Source organism: Pungitius pungitius, unplaced genomic scaffold, assembly GCF_949316345.1.
Source record: "Pungitius pungitius unplaced genomic scaffold, fPunPun2.1 scaffold_31, whole genome shotgun sequence".
NCBI lineage: Eukaryota > Metazoa > Chordata > Actinopteri > Perciformes > Gasterosteidae > Pungitius > Pungitius pungitius.
In genome coordinates, this window is record NW_026909910.1 from 129,641 (window position 1) to 143,214 (window position 13,574).

General features: G+C 45.1%; 24 non-coding genes and 4 pseudogenes across 24 annotated transcripts; all 28 read left to right on the plus strand.

Moving 5' to 3' along the window:
* The first annotated feature begins 287 nt into the window (after positions 1 to 287).
* On the plus strand, positions 288 to 406 carry LOC134123397 (5S ribosomal RNA). The gene has a single exon (XR_009954883.1). It is a non-coding gene; the product is annotated as a 5S ribosomal RNA (ribosomal RNA).
* Positions 407 to 745: 339 nt separating this feature from the next.
* On the plus strand, positions 746 to 864 carry LOC134123399 (5S ribosomal RNA). Its single transcript, XR_009954885.1, has one exon. It is a non-coding gene; the product is annotated as a 5S ribosomal RNA (ribosomal RNA).
* Positions 865 to 1,259: 395 nt separating this feature from the next.
* Positions 1,260 to 1,378, plus strand: LOC134123400 (5S ribosomal RNA). The gene has a single exon (XR_009954886.1). It is a non-coding gene; the product is annotated as a 5S ribosomal RNA (ribosomal RNA).
* Positions 1,379 to 1,717: 339 nt separating this feature from the next.
* LOC134123152 (5S ribosomal RNA) lies at positions 1,718 to 1,826 on the plus strand (annotated as a pseudogene).
* Positions 1,827 to 2,165: 339 nt separating this feature from the next.
* On the plus strand, positions 2,166 to 2,284 carry LOC134123401 (5S ribosomal RNA). The gene has a single exon (XR_009954887.1). It is a non-coding gene; the product is annotated as a 5S ribosomal RNA (ribosomal RNA).
* Positions 2,285 to 2,679: 395 nt separating this feature from the next.
* LOC134123402 (5S ribosomal RNA) lies at positions 2,680 to 2,798 on the plus strand. Its single transcript, XR_009954888.1, has one exon. It is a non-coding gene; the product is annotated as a 5S ribosomal RNA (ribosomal RNA).
* A 395-nt stretch (positions 2,799 to 3,193) lies between these two features.
* Positions 3,194 to 3,312, plus strand: LOC134123403 (5S ribosomal RNA). The gene has a single exon (XR_009954889.1). It is a non-coding gene; the product is annotated as a 5S ribosomal RNA (ribosomal RNA).
* A 339-nt stretch (positions 3,313 to 3,651) lies between these two features.
* On the plus strand, positions 3,652 to 3,760 carry LOC134123153 (5S ribosomal RNA; annotated as a pseudogene).
* Positions 3,761 to 4,099: 339 nt separating this feature from the next.
* LOC134123404 (5S ribosomal RNA) lies at positions 4,100 to 4,218 on the plus strand. Its single transcript, XR_009954890.1, has one exon. It is a non-coding gene; the product is annotated as a 5S ribosomal RNA (ribosomal RNA).
* A 395-nt stretch (positions 4,219 to 4,613) lies between these two features.
* Positions 4,614 to 4,732, plus strand: LOC134123405 (5S ribosomal RNA). The gene has a single exon (XR_009954891.1). It is a non-coding gene; the product is annotated as a 5S ribosomal RNA (ribosomal RNA).
* A 339-nt stretch (positions 4,733 to 5,071) lies between these two features.
* Positions 5,072 to 5,190, plus strand: LOC134123406 (5S ribosomal RNA). Its single transcript, XR_009954892.1, has one exon. It is a non-coding gene; the product is annotated as a 5S ribosomal RNA (ribosomal RNA).
* Positions 5,191 to 5,585: 395 nt separating this feature from the next.
* Positions 5,586 to 5,704, plus strand: LOC134123407 (5S ribosomal RNA). Its single transcript, XR_009954893.1, has one exon. It is a non-coding gene; the product is annotated as a 5S ribosomal RNA (ribosomal RNA).
* A 339-nt stretch (positions 5,705 to 6,043) lies between these two features.
* Positions 6,044 to 6,162, plus strand: LOC134123408 (5S ribosomal RNA). Its single transcript, XR_009954894.1, has one exon. It is a non-coding gene; the product is annotated as a 5S ribosomal RNA (ribosomal RNA).
* A 395-nt stretch (positions 6,163 to 6,557) lies between these two features.
* On the plus strand, positions 6,558 to 6,676 carry LOC134123410 (5S ribosomal RNA). The gene has a single exon (XR_009954896.1). It is a non-coding gene; the product is annotated as a 5S ribosomal RNA (ribosomal RNA).
* Positions 6,677 to 7,015: 339 nt separating this feature from the next.
* Positions 7,016 to 7,134, plus strand: LOC134123411 (5S ribosomal RNA). Its single transcript, XR_009954897.1, has one exon. It is a non-coding gene; the product is annotated as a 5S ribosomal RNA (ribosomal RNA).
* Positions 7,135 to 7,529: 395 nt separating this feature from the next.
* LOC134123412 (5S ribosomal RNA) lies at positions 7,530 to 7,648 on the plus strand. The gene has a single exon (XR_009954898.1). It is a non-coding gene; the product is annotated as a 5S ribosomal RNA (ribosomal RNA).
* A 339-nt stretch (positions 7,649 to 7,987) lies between these two features.
* LOC134123154 (5S ribosomal RNA) lies at positions 7,988 to 8,096 on the plus strand (annotated as a pseudogene).
* A 339-nt stretch (positions 8,097 to 8,435) lies between these two features.
* Positions 8,436 to 8,554, plus strand: LOC134123413 (5S ribosomal RNA). The gene has a single exon (XR_009954899.1). It is a non-coding gene; the product is annotated as a 5S ribosomal RNA (ribosomal RNA).
* Positions 8,555 to 8,949: 395 nt separating this feature from the next.
* LOC134123414 (5S ribosomal RNA) lies at positions 8,950 to 9,068 on the plus strand. Its single transcript, XR_009954900.1, has one exon. It is a non-coding gene; the product is annotated as a 5S ribosomal RNA (ribosomal RNA).
* Positions 9,069 to 9,407: 339 nt separating this feature from the next.
* Positions 9,408 to 9,526, plus strand: LOC134123415 (5S ribosomal RNA). Its single transcript, XR_009954901.1, has one exon. It is a non-coding gene; the product is annotated as a 5S ribosomal RNA (ribosomal RNA).
* Positions 9,527 to 9,921: 395 nt separating this feature from the next.
* Positions 9,922 to 10,040, plus strand: LOC134123416 (5S ribosomal RNA). The gene has a single exon (XR_009954902.1). It is a non-coding gene; the product is annotated as a 5S ribosomal RNA (ribosomal RNA).
* Positions 10,041 to 10,379: 339 nt separating this feature from the next.
* Positions 10,380 to 10,498, plus strand: LOC134123417 (5S ribosomal RNA). The gene has a single exon (XR_009954903.1). It is a non-coding gene; the product is annotated as a 5S ribosomal RNA (ribosomal RNA).
* A 395-nt stretch (positions 10,499 to 10,893) lies between these two features.
* On the plus strand, positions 10,894 to 11,012 carry LOC134123418 (5S ribosomal RNA). The gene has a single exon (XR_009954904.1). It is a non-coding gene; the product is annotated as a 5S ribosomal RNA (ribosomal RNA).
* A 339-nt stretch (positions 11,013 to 11,351) lies between these two features.
* LOC134123155 (5S ribosomal RNA) lies at positions 11,352 to 11,460 on the plus strand (annotated as a pseudogene).
* Positions 11,461 to 11,799: 339 nt separating this feature from the next.
* Positions 11,800 to 11,918, plus strand: LOC134123419 (5S ribosomal RNA). Its single transcript, XR_009954905.1, has one exon. It is a non-coding gene; the product is annotated as a 5S ribosomal RNA (ribosomal RNA).
* Positions 11,919 to 12,313: 395 nt separating this feature from the next.
* Positions 12,314 to 12,432, plus strand: LOC134123421 (5S ribosomal RNA). Its single transcript, XR_009954907.1, has one exon. It is a non-coding gene; the product is annotated as a 5S ribosomal RNA (ribosomal RNA).
* A 339-nt stretch (positions 12,433 to 12,771) lies between these two features.
* On the plus strand, positions 12,772 to 12,890 carry LOC134123422 (5S ribosomal RNA). Its single transcript, XR_009954908.1, has one exon. It is a non-coding gene; the product is annotated as a 5S ribosomal RNA (ribosomal RNA).
* A 339-nt stretch (positions 12,891 to 13,229) lies between these two features.
* LOC134123423 (5S ribosomal RNA) lies at positions 13,230 to 13,348 on the plus strand. Its single transcript, XR_009954909.1, has one exon. It is a non-coding gene; the product is annotated as a 5S ribosomal RNA (ribosomal RNA).
* Positions 13,349 to 13,574: the final 226 nt, after the last annotated feature.

Here is a 13,574-nt window from a genome sequence, read left to right on the forward strand (position 1 = left end):
GTTGGATATGAAAGGAAATTAGACAATATTATCCAAAATGATTCCGTTTCATGATTGCTAAATTAGTGTTGATCAACATTTACGATTGGCATACTATTGTTTGTAATTTAGCCGTTGAAATACAGGTGCTAACCCAACATGTTAGAATTGCCAGTGAAGAAAAGTAAAGTTACCTTCAGGCTTTAGGAACCTCTCTTGCCAATGCTAAGAACTGCTTCAATTTTAGAAAAAGAAACTTCTGATTATCTTTGACACGTTTTAAAGGATTAGGAAAAAGATGAAAAGCAGCTTACGGCCATACCTCTCTGGTTCCGCCCGATCTCGTCTGATCTCGGAAGCTAAGCAGAGCAGGGCCTGGTTAGTACCTGGATGGAAGACCGCCTGGGAATCCCAGGTGCCGTAAGCTTTTTCACTTCTCTCTCTGAAAGCCGCCCAGCGCCGTAGATTGTACACCTACACAATTGTAAAAAAAATGTCACATTGTAGAAGAGATGCAATAGGAAGAAGATGAAAGGTGGCTTACGTCCATACCATCGTCAGGCCATTTGAGGTGGCGGGGACTGCAATGGCCATTCACCGATTGGCTGGGACCCCTGGGCGGGTCTTCTCTAGTCCATCCAATTTTCGGCATGGGATGTCACAGCCTTCTTTGCATACCCTTATTTAACCCACACAAAGATGCCAACGGCAGGCGTGTCATAATTCATTGACGCATTATAAAGGATTAGGAAAAAGATAAAAAGCAGCTTACGGCCATACCTCTCTGGTTCCGCCCGATCTCGTCTGATCTCGGAAGCTAAGCAGAGCAGGGCCTGGTTAGTACCTGGATGGAAGACCGCCTGGGAATCCCAGGTGCCGTAAGCTTTTTCACTTCTCTCTCCGAAAGCCGCCGAGCGCCGCAGATTGTACACCTACAAATTACAAAAAGAATATCACATTGTTGAAGAGATGCATGTTTAGTGTTGTTTTAACGTTGGATATGAAAGGAAATTAGACAATATTATCCAAAATGATTCCGTTTCATGATTGCTAAATTAGTGTTGATCAACATTTACGATTGGCATACTATTGTTTGTAATTTAGCCGTTGAAATACAGGTGCTAACCCAACATGTTAGAATTGCCAGTGAAGAAAAGTAAAGTTACCTTCAGGCTTTAGGAACCTCTCTTGCCAATGCTAAGAACTGCTTCAATTTTAGAAAAAGAAACTTCTGATTATCTTTGACACGTTTTAAAGGATTAGGAAAAAGATGAAAAGCAGCTTACGGCCATACCTCTCTGGTTCCGCCCGATCTCGTCTGATCTCGGAAGCTAAGCAGAGCAGGGCCTGGTTAGTACCTGGATGGAAGACCGCCTGGGAATCCCAGGTGCCGTAAGCTTTTTCACTTCTCTCTCTGAAAGCCGCCCAGCGCCGTAGATTGTACACCTACACAATTGTAAAAAAAATGTCACATTGTAGAAGAGATGCAATAGGAAGAAGATGAAAGGTGGCTTACGTCCATACCATCGTCAGGCCATTTGAGGTGGCGGGGACTGCAATGGCCATTCACCGATTGGCTGGGACCCCTGGGCGGGTCTTCTCTAGTCCATCCAATTTTCGGCATGGGATGTCACAGCCTTCTTTGCATACCCTTATTTAACCCACACAAAGATGCCAACGGCAGGCGTGTCATAATTCATTGACGCATTATAAAGGATTAGGAAAAAGATAAAAAGCAGCTTACGGCCATACCTCTCTGGTTCCGCCTGATCTCGGAAGCTAAGCAGAGCAGGGCCTGGTTAGTACCTGGATGGAAGACCGCCTGGGAATCCCAGGTGCCGTAAGCTTTTTCACTTCTCTCTCTGAAAGCCGCCCAGCGCCGTAGATTGTACACCTACACAATTGTAAAAAAAATGTCACATTGTAGAAGAGATGCAATAGGAAGAAGATGAAAGGTGGCTTACGTCCATACCATCGTCAGGCCATTTGAGGTGGCGGGGACTGCAATGGCCATTCACCGATTGGCTGGGACCCCTGGGCGGGTCTTCTCTAGTCCATCCAATTTTCGGCATGGGATGTCACAGCCTTCTTTGCATACCCTTATTTAACCCACACAAAGATGCCAACGGCAGGCGTGTCATAATTCATTGACGCATTATAAAGGATTAGGAAAAAGATAAAAAGCAGCTTACGGCCATACCTCTCTGGTTCCGCCCGATCTCGTCTGATCTCGGAAGCTAAGCAGAGCAGGGCCTGGTTAGTACCTGGATGGAAGACCGCCTGGGAATCCCAGGTGCCGTAAGCTTTTTCACTTCTCTCTCCGAAAGCCGCCGAGCGCCGCAGATTGTACACCTACAAATTACAAAAAGAATATCACATTGTTGAAGAGATGCATGTTTAGTGTTGTTTTAACGTTGGATATGAAAGGAAATTAGACAATAATATCCAAAATGATTCCGTTTCATGATTGCTAAATTAGTGTTGATCAACATTTACGATTGGCATACTATTGTTTGTAATTTAGCCGTTGAAATACAGGTGCTAACCCAACATGTTAGAATTGCCAGTGAAGAAAAGTAAAGTTACCTTCAGGCTTTAGGAACCTCTCTTGCCAATGCTAAGAACTGCTTCAATTTTAGAAAAAGAAACTTCTGATTATCTTTGACACGTTTTAAAGGATTAGGAAAAAGATGAAAAGCAGCTTACGGCCATACCTCTCTGGTTCCGCCCGATCTCGTCTGATCTCGGAAGCTAAGCAGAGCAGGGCCTGGTTAGTACCTGGATGGAAGACCGCCTGGGAATCCCAGGTGCCGTAAGCTTTTTCACTTCTCTCTCCGAAAGCCGCCGAGCGCCGCAGATTGTACACCTACAAATTACAAAAAGAATATCACATTGTTGAAGAGATGCATGTTTAGTGTTGTTTTAACGTTGGATATGAAAGGAAATTAGACAATATTATCCAAAATGATTCCGTTTCATGATTGCTAAATTAGTGTTGATCAACATTTACGATTGGCATACTATTGTTTGTAATTTAGCCGTTGAAATACAGGTGCTAACCCAACATGTTAGAATTGCCAGTGAAGAAAAGTAAAGTTACCTTCAGGCTTTAGGAACCTCTCTTGCCAATGCTAAGAACTGCTTCAATTTTAGAAAAAGAAACTTCTGATTATCTTTGACACGTTTTAAAGGATTAGGAAAAAGATGAAAAGCAGCTTACGGCCATACCTCTCTGGTTCCGCCCGATCTCGTCTGATCTCGGAAGCTAAGCAGAGCAGGGCCTGGTTAGTACCTGGATGGAAGACCGCCTGGGAATCCCAGGTGCCGTAAGCTTTTTCACTTCTCTCTCTGAAAGCCGCCCAGCGCCGTAGATTGTACACCTACACAATTGTAAAAAAAATGTCACATTGTAGAAGAGATGCAATAGGAAGAAGATGAAAGGTGGCTTACGTCCATACCATCGTCAGGCCATTTGAGGTGGCGGGGACTGCAATGGCCATTCACCGATTGGCTGGGACCCCTGGGCGGGTCTTCTCTAGTCCATCCAATTTTCGGCATGGGATGTCACAGCCTTCTTTGCATACCCTTATTTAACCCACACAAAGATGCCAACGGCAGGCGTGTCATAATTCATTGACGCATTATAAAGGATTAGGAAAAAGATAAAAAGCAGCTTACGGCCATACCTCTCTGGTTCCGCCTGATCTCGGAAGCTAAGCAGAGCAGGGCCTGGTTAGTACCTGGATGGAAGACCGCCTGGGAATCCCAGGTGCCGTAAGCTTTTTCACTTCTCTCTCTGAAAGCCGCCCAGCGCCGTAGATTGTACACCTACACAATTGTAAAAAAAATGTCACATTGTAGAAGAGATGCAATAGGAAGAAGATGAAAGGTGGCTTACGTCCATACCATCGTCAGGCCATTTGAGGTGGCGGGGACTGCAATGGCCATTCACCGATTGGCTGGGACCCCTGGGCGGGTCTTCTCTAGTCCATCCAATTTTCGGCATGGGATGTCACAGCCTTCTTTGCATACCCTTATTTAACCCACACAAAGATGCCAACGGCAGGCGTGTCATAATTCATTGACGCATTATAAAGGATTAGGAAAAAGATAAAAAGCAGCTTACGGCCATACCTCTCTGGTTCCGCCCGATCTCGTCTGATCTCGGAAGCTAAGCAGAGCAGGGCCTGGTTAGTACCTGGATGGAAGACCGCCTGGGAATCCCAGGTGCCGTAAGCTTTTTCACTTCTCTCTCCGAAAGCCGCCGAGCGCCGCAGATTGTACACCTACAAATTACAAAAAGAATATCACATTGTTGAAGAGATGCATGTTTAGTGTTGTTTTAACGTTGGATATGAAAGGAAATTAGACAATAATATCCAAAATGATTCCGTTTCATGATTGCTAAATTAGTGTTGATCAACATTTACGATTGGCATACTATTGTTTGTAATTTAGCCGTTGAAATACAGGTGCTAACCCAACATGTTAGAATTGCCAGTGAAGAAAAGTAAAGTTACCTTCAGGCTTTAGGAACCTCTCTTGCCAATGCTAAGAACTGCTTCAATTTTAGAAAAAGAAACTTCTGATTATCTTTGACACGTTTTAAAGGATTAGGAAAAAGATGAAAAGCAGCTTACGGCCATACCTCTCTGGTTCCGCCCGATCTCGTCTGATCTCGGAAGCTAAGCAGAGCAGGGCCTGGTTAGTACCTGGATGGAAGACCGCCTGGGAATCCCAGGTGCCGTAAGCTTTTTCACTTCTCTCTCTGAAAGCCGCCCAGCGCCGTAGATTGTACACCTACACAATTGTAAAAAAAATGTCACATTGTAGAAGAGATGCAATAGGAAGAAGATGAAAGGTGGCTTACGTCCATACCATCGTCAGGCCATTTGAGGTGGCGGGGACTGCAATGGCCATTCACCGATTGGCTGGGACCCCTGGGCGGGTCTTCTCTAGTCCATCCAATTTTCGGCATGGGATGTCACAGCCTTCTTTGCATACCCTTATTTAACCCACACAAAGATGCCAACGGCAGGCGTGTCATAATTCATTGACGCATTATAAAGGATTAGGAAAAAGATAAAAAGCAGCTTACGGCCATACCTCTCTGGTTCCGCCCGATCTCGTCTGATCTCGGAAGCTAAGCAGAGCAGGGCCTGGTTAGTACCTGGATGGAAGACCGCCTGGGAATCCCAGGTGCCGTAAGCTTTTTCACTTCTCTCTCCGAATGCCGCCGAGCGCCGCAGATTGTACACCTACAAATTACAAAAAGAATATCACATTGTTGAAGAGATGCATGTTTAGTGTTGTTTTAACGTTGGATATGAAAGGAAATTAGACAATATTATCCAAAATGATTCCGTTTCATGATTGCTAAATTAGTGTTGATCAACATTTACGATTGGCATACTATTGTTTGTAATTTAGCCGTTGAAATACAGGTGCTAACCCAACATGTTAGAATTGCCAGTGAAGAAAAGTAAAGTTACCTTCAGGCTTTAGGAACCTCTCTTGCCAATGCTAAGAACTGCTTCAATTTTAGAAAAAGAAACTTCTGATTATCTTTGACACGTTTTAAAGGATTAGGAAAAAGATGAAAAGCAGCTTACGGCCATACCTCTCTGGTTCCGCCCGATCTCGTCTGATCTCGGAAGCTAAGCAGAGCAGGGCCTGGTTAGTACCTGGATGGAAGACCGCCTGGGAATCCCAGGTGCCGTAAGCTTTTTCACTTCTCTCTCTGAAAGCCGCCCAGCGCCGTAGATTGTACACCTACACAATTGTAAAAAAAATGTCACATTGTAGAAGAGATGCAATAGGAAGAAGATGAAAGGTGGCTTACGTCCATACCATCGTCAGGCCATTTGAGGTGGCGGGGACTGCAATGGCCATTCACCGATTGGCTGGGACCCCTGGGCGGGTCTTCTCTAGTCCATCCAATTTTCGGCATGGGATGTCACAGCCTTCTTTGCATACCCTTATTTAACCCACACAAAGATGCCAACGGCAGGCGTGTCATAATTCATTGACGCATTATAAAGGATTAGGAAAAAGATAAAAAGCAGCTTACGGCCATACCTCTCTGGTTCCGCCCGATCTCGTCTGATCTCGGAAGCTAAGCAGAGCAGGGCCTGGTTAGTACCTGGATGGAAGACCGCCTGGGAATCCCAGGTGCCGTAAGCTTTTTCACTTCTCTCTCCGAAAGCCGCCGAGCGCCGCAGATTGTACACCTACAAATTACAAAAAGAATATCACATTGTTGAAGAGATGCATGTTTAGTGTTGTTTTAACGTTGGATATGAAAGGAAATTAGACAATATTATCCAAAATGATTCCGTTTCATGATTGCTAAATTAGTGTTGATCAACATTTACGATTGGCATACTATTGTTTGTAATTTAGCCGTTGAAATACAGGTGCTAACCCAACATGTTAGAATTGCCAGTGAAGAAAAGTAAAGTTACCTTCAGGCTTTAGGAACCTCTCTTGCCAATGCTAAGAACTGCTTCAATTTTAGAAAAAGAAACTTCTGATTATCTTTGACACGTTTTAAAGGATTAGGAAAAAGATGAAAAGCAGCTTACGGCCATACCTCTCTGGTTCCGCCCGATCTCGTCTGATCTCGGAAGCTAAGCAGAGCAGGGCCTGGTTAGTACCTGGATGGAAGACCGCCTGGGAATCCCAGGTGCCGTAAGCTTTTTCACTTCTCTCTCTGAAAGCCGCCCAGCGCCGTAGATTGTACACCTACACAATTGTAAAAAAAATGTCACATTGTAGAAGAGATGCAATAGGAAGAAGATGAAAGGTGGCTTACGTCCATACCATCGTCAGGCCATTTGAGGTGGCGGGGACTGCAATGGCCATTCACCGATTGGCTGGGACCCCTGGGCGGGTCTTCTCTAGTCCATCCAATTTTCGGCATGGGATGTCACAGCCTTCTTTGCATACCCTTATTTAACCCACACAAAGATGCCAACGGCAGGCGTGTCATAATTCATTGACGCATTATAAAGGATTAGGAAAAAGATAAAAAGCAGCTTACGGCCATACCTCTCTGGTTCCGCCCGATCTCGTCTGATCTCGGAAGCTAAGCAGAGCAGGGCCTGGTTAGTACCTGGATGGAAGACCGCCTGGGAATCCCAGGTGCCGTAAGCTTTTTCACTTCTCTCTCCGAAAGCCGCCGAGCGCCGCAGATTGTACACCTACAAATTACAAAAAGAATATCACATTGTTGAAGAGATGCATGTTTAGTGTTGTTTTAACGTTGGATATGAAAGGAAATTAGACAATATTATCCAAAATGATTCCGTTTCATGATTGCTAAATTAGTGTTGATCAACATTTACGATTGGCATACTATTGTTTGTAATTTAGCCGTTGAAATACAGGTGCTAACCCAACATGTTAGAATTGCCAGTGAAGAAAAGTAAAGTTACCTTCAGGCTTTAGGAACCTCTCTTGCCAATGCTAAGAACTGCTTCAATTTTAGAAAAAGAAACTTCTGATTATCTTTGACACGTTTTAAAGGATTAGGAAAAAGATGAAAAGCAGCTTACGGCCATACCTCTCTGGTTCCGCCCGATCTCGTCTGATCTCGGAAGCTAAGCAGAGCAGGGCCTGGTTAGTACCTGGATGGAAGACCGCCTGGGAATCCCAGGTGCCGTAAGCTTTTTCACTTCTCTCTCTGAAAGCCGCCCAGCGCCGTAGATTGTACACCTACACAATTGTAAAAAAAATGTCACATTGTAGAAGAGATGCAATAGGAAGAAGATGAAAGGTGGCTTACGTCCATACCATCGTCAGGCCATTTGAGGTGGCGGGGACTGCAATGGCCATTCACCGATTGGCTGGGACCCCTGGGCGGGTCTTCTCTAGTCCATCCAATTTTCGGCATGGGATGTCACAGCCTTCTTTGCATACCCTTATTTAACCCACACAAAGATGCCAACGGCAGGCGTGTCATAATTCATTGACGCATTATAAAGGATTAGGAAAAAGATAAAAAGCAGCTTACGGCCATACCTCTCTGGTTCCGCCTGATCTCGGAAGCTAAGCAGAGCAGGGCCTGGTTAGTACCTGGATGGAAGACCGCCTGGGAATCCCAGGTGCCGTAAGCTTTTTCACTTCTCTCTCTGAAAGCCGCCCAGCGCCGTAGATTGTACACCTACACAATTGTAAAAAAAATGTCACATTGTAGAAGAGATGCAATAGGAAGAAGATGAAAGGTGGCTTACGTCCATACCATCGTCAGGCCATTTGAGGTGGCGGGGACTGCAATGGCCATTCACCGATTGGCTGGGACCCCTGGGCGGGTCTTCTCTAGTCCATCCAATTTTCGGCATGGGATGTCACAGCCTTCTTTGCATACCCTTATTTAACCCACACAAAGATGCCAACGGCAGGCGTGTCATAATTCATTGACGCATTATAAAGGATTAGGAAAAAGATAAAAAGCAGCTTACGGCCATACCTCTCTGGTTCCGCCCGATCTCGTCTGATCTCGGAAGCTAAGCAGAGCAGGGCCTGGTTAGTACCTGGATGGAAGACCGCCTGGGAATCCCAGGTGCCGTAAGCTTTTTCACTTCTCTCTCCGAAAGCCGCCGAGCGCCGCAGATTGTACACCTACAAATTACAAAAAGAATATCACATTGTTGAAGAGATGCATGTTTAGTGTTGTTTTAACGTTGGATATGAAAGGAAATTAGACAATAATATCCAAAATGATTCCGTTTCATGATTGCTAAATTAGTGTTGATCAACATTTACGATTGGCATACTATTGTTTGTAATTTAGCCGTTGAAATACAGGTGCTAACCCAACATGTTAGAATTGCCAGTGAAGAAAAGTAAAGTTACCTTCAGGCTTTAGGAACCTCTCTTGCCAATGCTAAGAACTGCTTCAATTTTAGAAAAAGAAACTTCTGATTATCTTTGACACGTTTTAAAGGATTAGGAAAAAGATGAAAAGCAGCTTACGGCCATACCTCTCTGGTTCCGCCCGATCTCGTCTGATCTCGGAAGCTAAGCAGAGCAGGGCCTGGTTAGTACCTGGATGGAAGACCGCCTGGGAATCCCAGGTGCCGTAAGCTTTTTCACTTCTCTCTCTGAAAGCCGCCCAGCGCCGTAGATTGTACACCTACACAATTGTAAAAAAAATGTCACATTGTAGAAGAGATGCAATAGGAAGAAGATGAAAGGTGGCTTACGTCCATACCATCGTCAGGCCATTTGAGGTGGCGGGGACTGCAATGGCCATTCACCGATTGGCTGGGACCCCTGGGCGGGTCTTCTCTAGTCCATCCAATTTTCGGCATGGGATGTCACAGCCTTCTTTGCATACCCTTATTTAACCCACACAAAGATGCCAACGGCAGGCGTGTCATAATTCATTGACGCATTATAAAGGATTAGGAAAAAGATAAAAAGCAGCTTACGGCCATACCTCTCTGGTTCCGCCCGATCTCGTCTGATCTCGGAAGCTAAGCAGAGCAGGGCCTGGTTAGTACCTGGATGGAAGACCGCCTGGGAATCCCAGGTGCCGTAAGCTTTTTCACTTCTCTCTCCGAATGCCGCCGAGCGCCGCAGATTGTACACCTACAAATTACAAAAAGAATATCACATTGTTGAAGAGATGCATGTTTAGTGTTGTTTTAACGTTGGATATGAAAGGAAATTAGACAATATTATCCAAAATGATTCCGTTTCATGATTGCTAAATTAGTGTTGATCAACATTTACGATTGGCATACTATTGTTTGTAATTTAGCCGTTGAAATACAGGTGCTAACCCAACATGTTAGAATTGCCAGTGAAGAAAAGTAAAGTTACCTTCAGGCTTTAGGAACCTCTCTTGCCAATGCTAAGAACTGCTTCAATTTTAGAAAAAGAAACTTCTGATTATCTTTGACACGTTTTAAAGGATTAGGAAAAAGATGAAAAGCAGCTTACGGCCATACCTCTCTGGTTCCGCCCGATCTCGTCTGATCTCGGAAGCTAAGCAGAGCAGGGCCTGGTTAGTACCTGGATGGAAGACCGCCTGGGAATCCCAGGTGCCGTAAGCTTTTTCACTTCTCTCTCTGAAAGCCGCCCAGCGCCGTAGATTGTACACCTACACAATTGTAAAAAAAATGTCACATTGTAGAAGAGATGCAATAGGAAGAAGATGAAAGGTGGCTTACGTCCATACCATCGTCAGGCCATTTGAGGTGGCGGGGACTGCAATGGCCATTCACCGATTGGCTGGGACCCCTGGGCGGGTCTTCTCTAGTCCATCCAATTTTCGGCATGGGATGTCACAGCCTTCTTTGCATACCCTTATTTAACCCACACAAAGATGCCAACGGCAGGCGTGTCATAATTCATTGACGCATTATAAAGGATTAGGAAAAAGATAAAAAGCAGCTTACGGCCATACCTCTCTGGTTCCGCCCGATCTCGTCTGATCTCGGAAGCTAAGCAGAGCAGGGCCTGGTTAGTACCTGGATGGAAGACCGCCTGGGAATCCCAGGTGCCGTAAGCTTTTTCACTTCTCTCTCCGAAAGCCGCCGAGCGCCGCAGATTGTACACCTACAAATTACAAAAAGAATATCACATTGTTGAAGAGATGCATGTTTAGTGTTGTTTTAACGTTGGATATGAAAGGAAATTAGACAATATTATCCAAAATGATTCCGTTTCATGATTGCTAAATTAGTGTTGATCAACATTTACGATTGGCATACTATTGTTTGTAATTTAGCCGTTGAAATACAGGTGCTAACCCAACATGTTAGAATTGCCAGTGAAGAAAAGTAAAGTTACCTTCAGGCTTTAGGAACCTCTCTTGCCAATGCTAAGAACTGCTTCAATTTTAGAAAAAGAAACTTCTGATTATCTTTGACACGTTTTAAAGGATTAGGAAAAAGATGAAAAGCAGCTTACGGCCATACCTCTCTGGTTCCGCCCGATCTCGTCTGATCTCGGAAGCTAAGCAGAGCAGGGCCTGGTTAGTACCTGGATGGAAGACCGCCTGGGAATCCCAGGTGCCGTAAGCTTTTTCACTTCTCTCTCTGAAAGCCGCCCAGCGCCGTAGATTGTACACCTACACAATTGTAAAAAAAATGTCACATTGTAGAAGAGATGCAATAGGAAGAAGATGAAAGGTGGCTTACGTCCATACCATCGTCAGGCCATTTGAGGTGGCGGGGACTGCAATGGCCATTCACCGATTGGCTGGGACCCCTGGGCGGGTCTTCTCTAGTCCATCCAATTTTCGGCATGGGATGTCACAGCCTTCTTTGCATACCCTTATTTAACCCACACAAAGATGCCAACGGCAGGCGTGTCATAATTCATTGACGCATTATAAAGGATTAGGAAAAAGATAAAAAGCAGCTTACGGCCATACCTCTCTGGTTCCGCCTGATCTCGGAAGCTAAGCAGAGCAGGGCCTGGTTAGTACCTGGATGGAAGACCGCCTGGGAATCCCAGGTGCCGTAAGCTTTTTCACTTCTCTCTCTGAAAGCCGCCCAGCGCCGTAGATTGTACACCTACACAATTGTAAAAAAAATGTCACATTGTAGAAGAGATGCAATAGGAAGAAGATGAAAGGTGGCTTACGTCCATACCATCGTCAGGCCATTTGAGGTGGCGGGGACTGCAATGGCCATTCACCGATTGGCTGGGACCCCTGGGCGGGTCTTCTCTAGTCCATCCAATTTTCGGCATGGGATGTCACAGCCTTCTTTGCATACCCTTATTTAACCCACACAAAGATGCCAACGGCAGGCGTGTCATAATTCATTGACGCATTATAAAGGATTAGGAAAAAGATAAAAAGCAGCTTACGGCCATACCTCTCTGGTTCCGCCCGATCTCGTCTGATCTCGGAAGCTAAGCAGAGCAGGGCCTGGTTAGTACCTGGATGGAAGACCGCCTGGGAATCCCAGGTGCCGTAAGCTTTTTCACTTCTCTCTCCGAAAGCCGCCGAGCGCCGCAGATTGTACACCTACAAATTACAAAAAGAATATCACATTGTTGAAGAGATGCATGTTTAGTGTTGTTTTAACGTTGGATATGAAAGGAAATTAGACAATAATATCCAAAATGATTCCGTTTCATGATTGCTAAATTAGTGTTGATCAACATTTACGATTGGCATACTATTGTTTGTAATTTAGCCGTTGAAATACAGGTGCTAACCCAACATGTTAGAATTGCCAGTGAAGAAAAGTAAAGTTACCTTCAGGCTTTAGGAACCTCTCTTGCCAATGCTAAGAACTGCTTCAATTTTAGAAAAAGAAACTTCTGATTATCTTTGACACGTTTTAAAGGATTAGGAAAAAGATGAAAAGCAGCTTACGGCCATACCTCTCTGGTTCCGCCCGATCTCGTCTGATCTCGGAAGCTAAGCAGAGCAGGGCCTGGTTAGTACCTGGATGGAAGACCGCCTGGGAATCCCAGGTGCCGTAAGCTTTTTCACTTCTCTCTCTGAAAGCCGCCCAGCGCCGTAGATTGTACACCTACACAATTGTAAAAAAAATGTCACATTGTAGAAGAGATGCAATAGGAAGAAGATGAAAGGTGGCTTACGTCCATACCATCGTCAGGCCATTTGAGGTGGCGGGGACTGCAATGGCCATTCACCGATTGGCTGGGACCCCTGGGCGGGTCTTCTCTAGTCCATCCAATTTTCGGCATGGGATGTCACAGCCTTCTTTGCATACCCTTATTTAACCCACACAAAGATGCCAACGGCAGGCGTGTCATAATTCATTGACGCATTATAAAGGATTAGGAAAAAGATAAAAAGCAGCTTACGGCCATACCTCTCTGGTTCCGCCCGATCTCGTCTGATCTCGGAAGCTAAGCAGAGCAGGGCCTGGTTAGTACCTGGATGGAAGACCGCCTGGGAATCCCAGGTGCCGTAAGCTTTTTCACTTCTCTCTCTGAAAGCCGCCCAGCGCCGTAGATTGTACACCTACACAATTGTAAAAAAAATGTCACATTGTAGAAGAGATGCAATAGGAAGAAGATGAAAGGTGGCTTACGTCCATACCATCGTCAGGCCATTTGAGGTGGCGGGGACTGCAATGGCCATTCACCGATTGGCTGGGACCCCTGGGCGGGTCTTCTCTAGTCCATCCAATTTTCGGCATGGGATGTCACAGCCTTCTTTGCATACCCTTATTTAACCCACACAAAGATGCCAACGGCAGGCGTGTCATAATTCATTGACGCATTATAAAGGATTAGGAAAAAGATAAAAAGCTGCTTACGGCCATACCTCTCTGGTTCCGCCCGATCTCGTCTGATCTCGGAAGCTAAGCAGAGCAGGGCCTGGTTAGTACCTGGATGGAAGACCGCCTGGGAATCCCAGGTGCCGTAAGCTTTTTCACTTCTCTCTCCGAAAGCCGCCGAGCGCCGCAGATTGTACACCTACAAATTACAAAAAGAATATCACATTGTTGAAGAGATGCATGTTTAGTGTTGTTTTAACGTTGGATATGAAAGGAAATTAGACAATATTATCCAAAATGATTCCGTTTCATGATTGCTAAATTAGTGTTGATCAACATTTACGATTGGCATACTATTGTTTGTAATTTAGCCGTTGA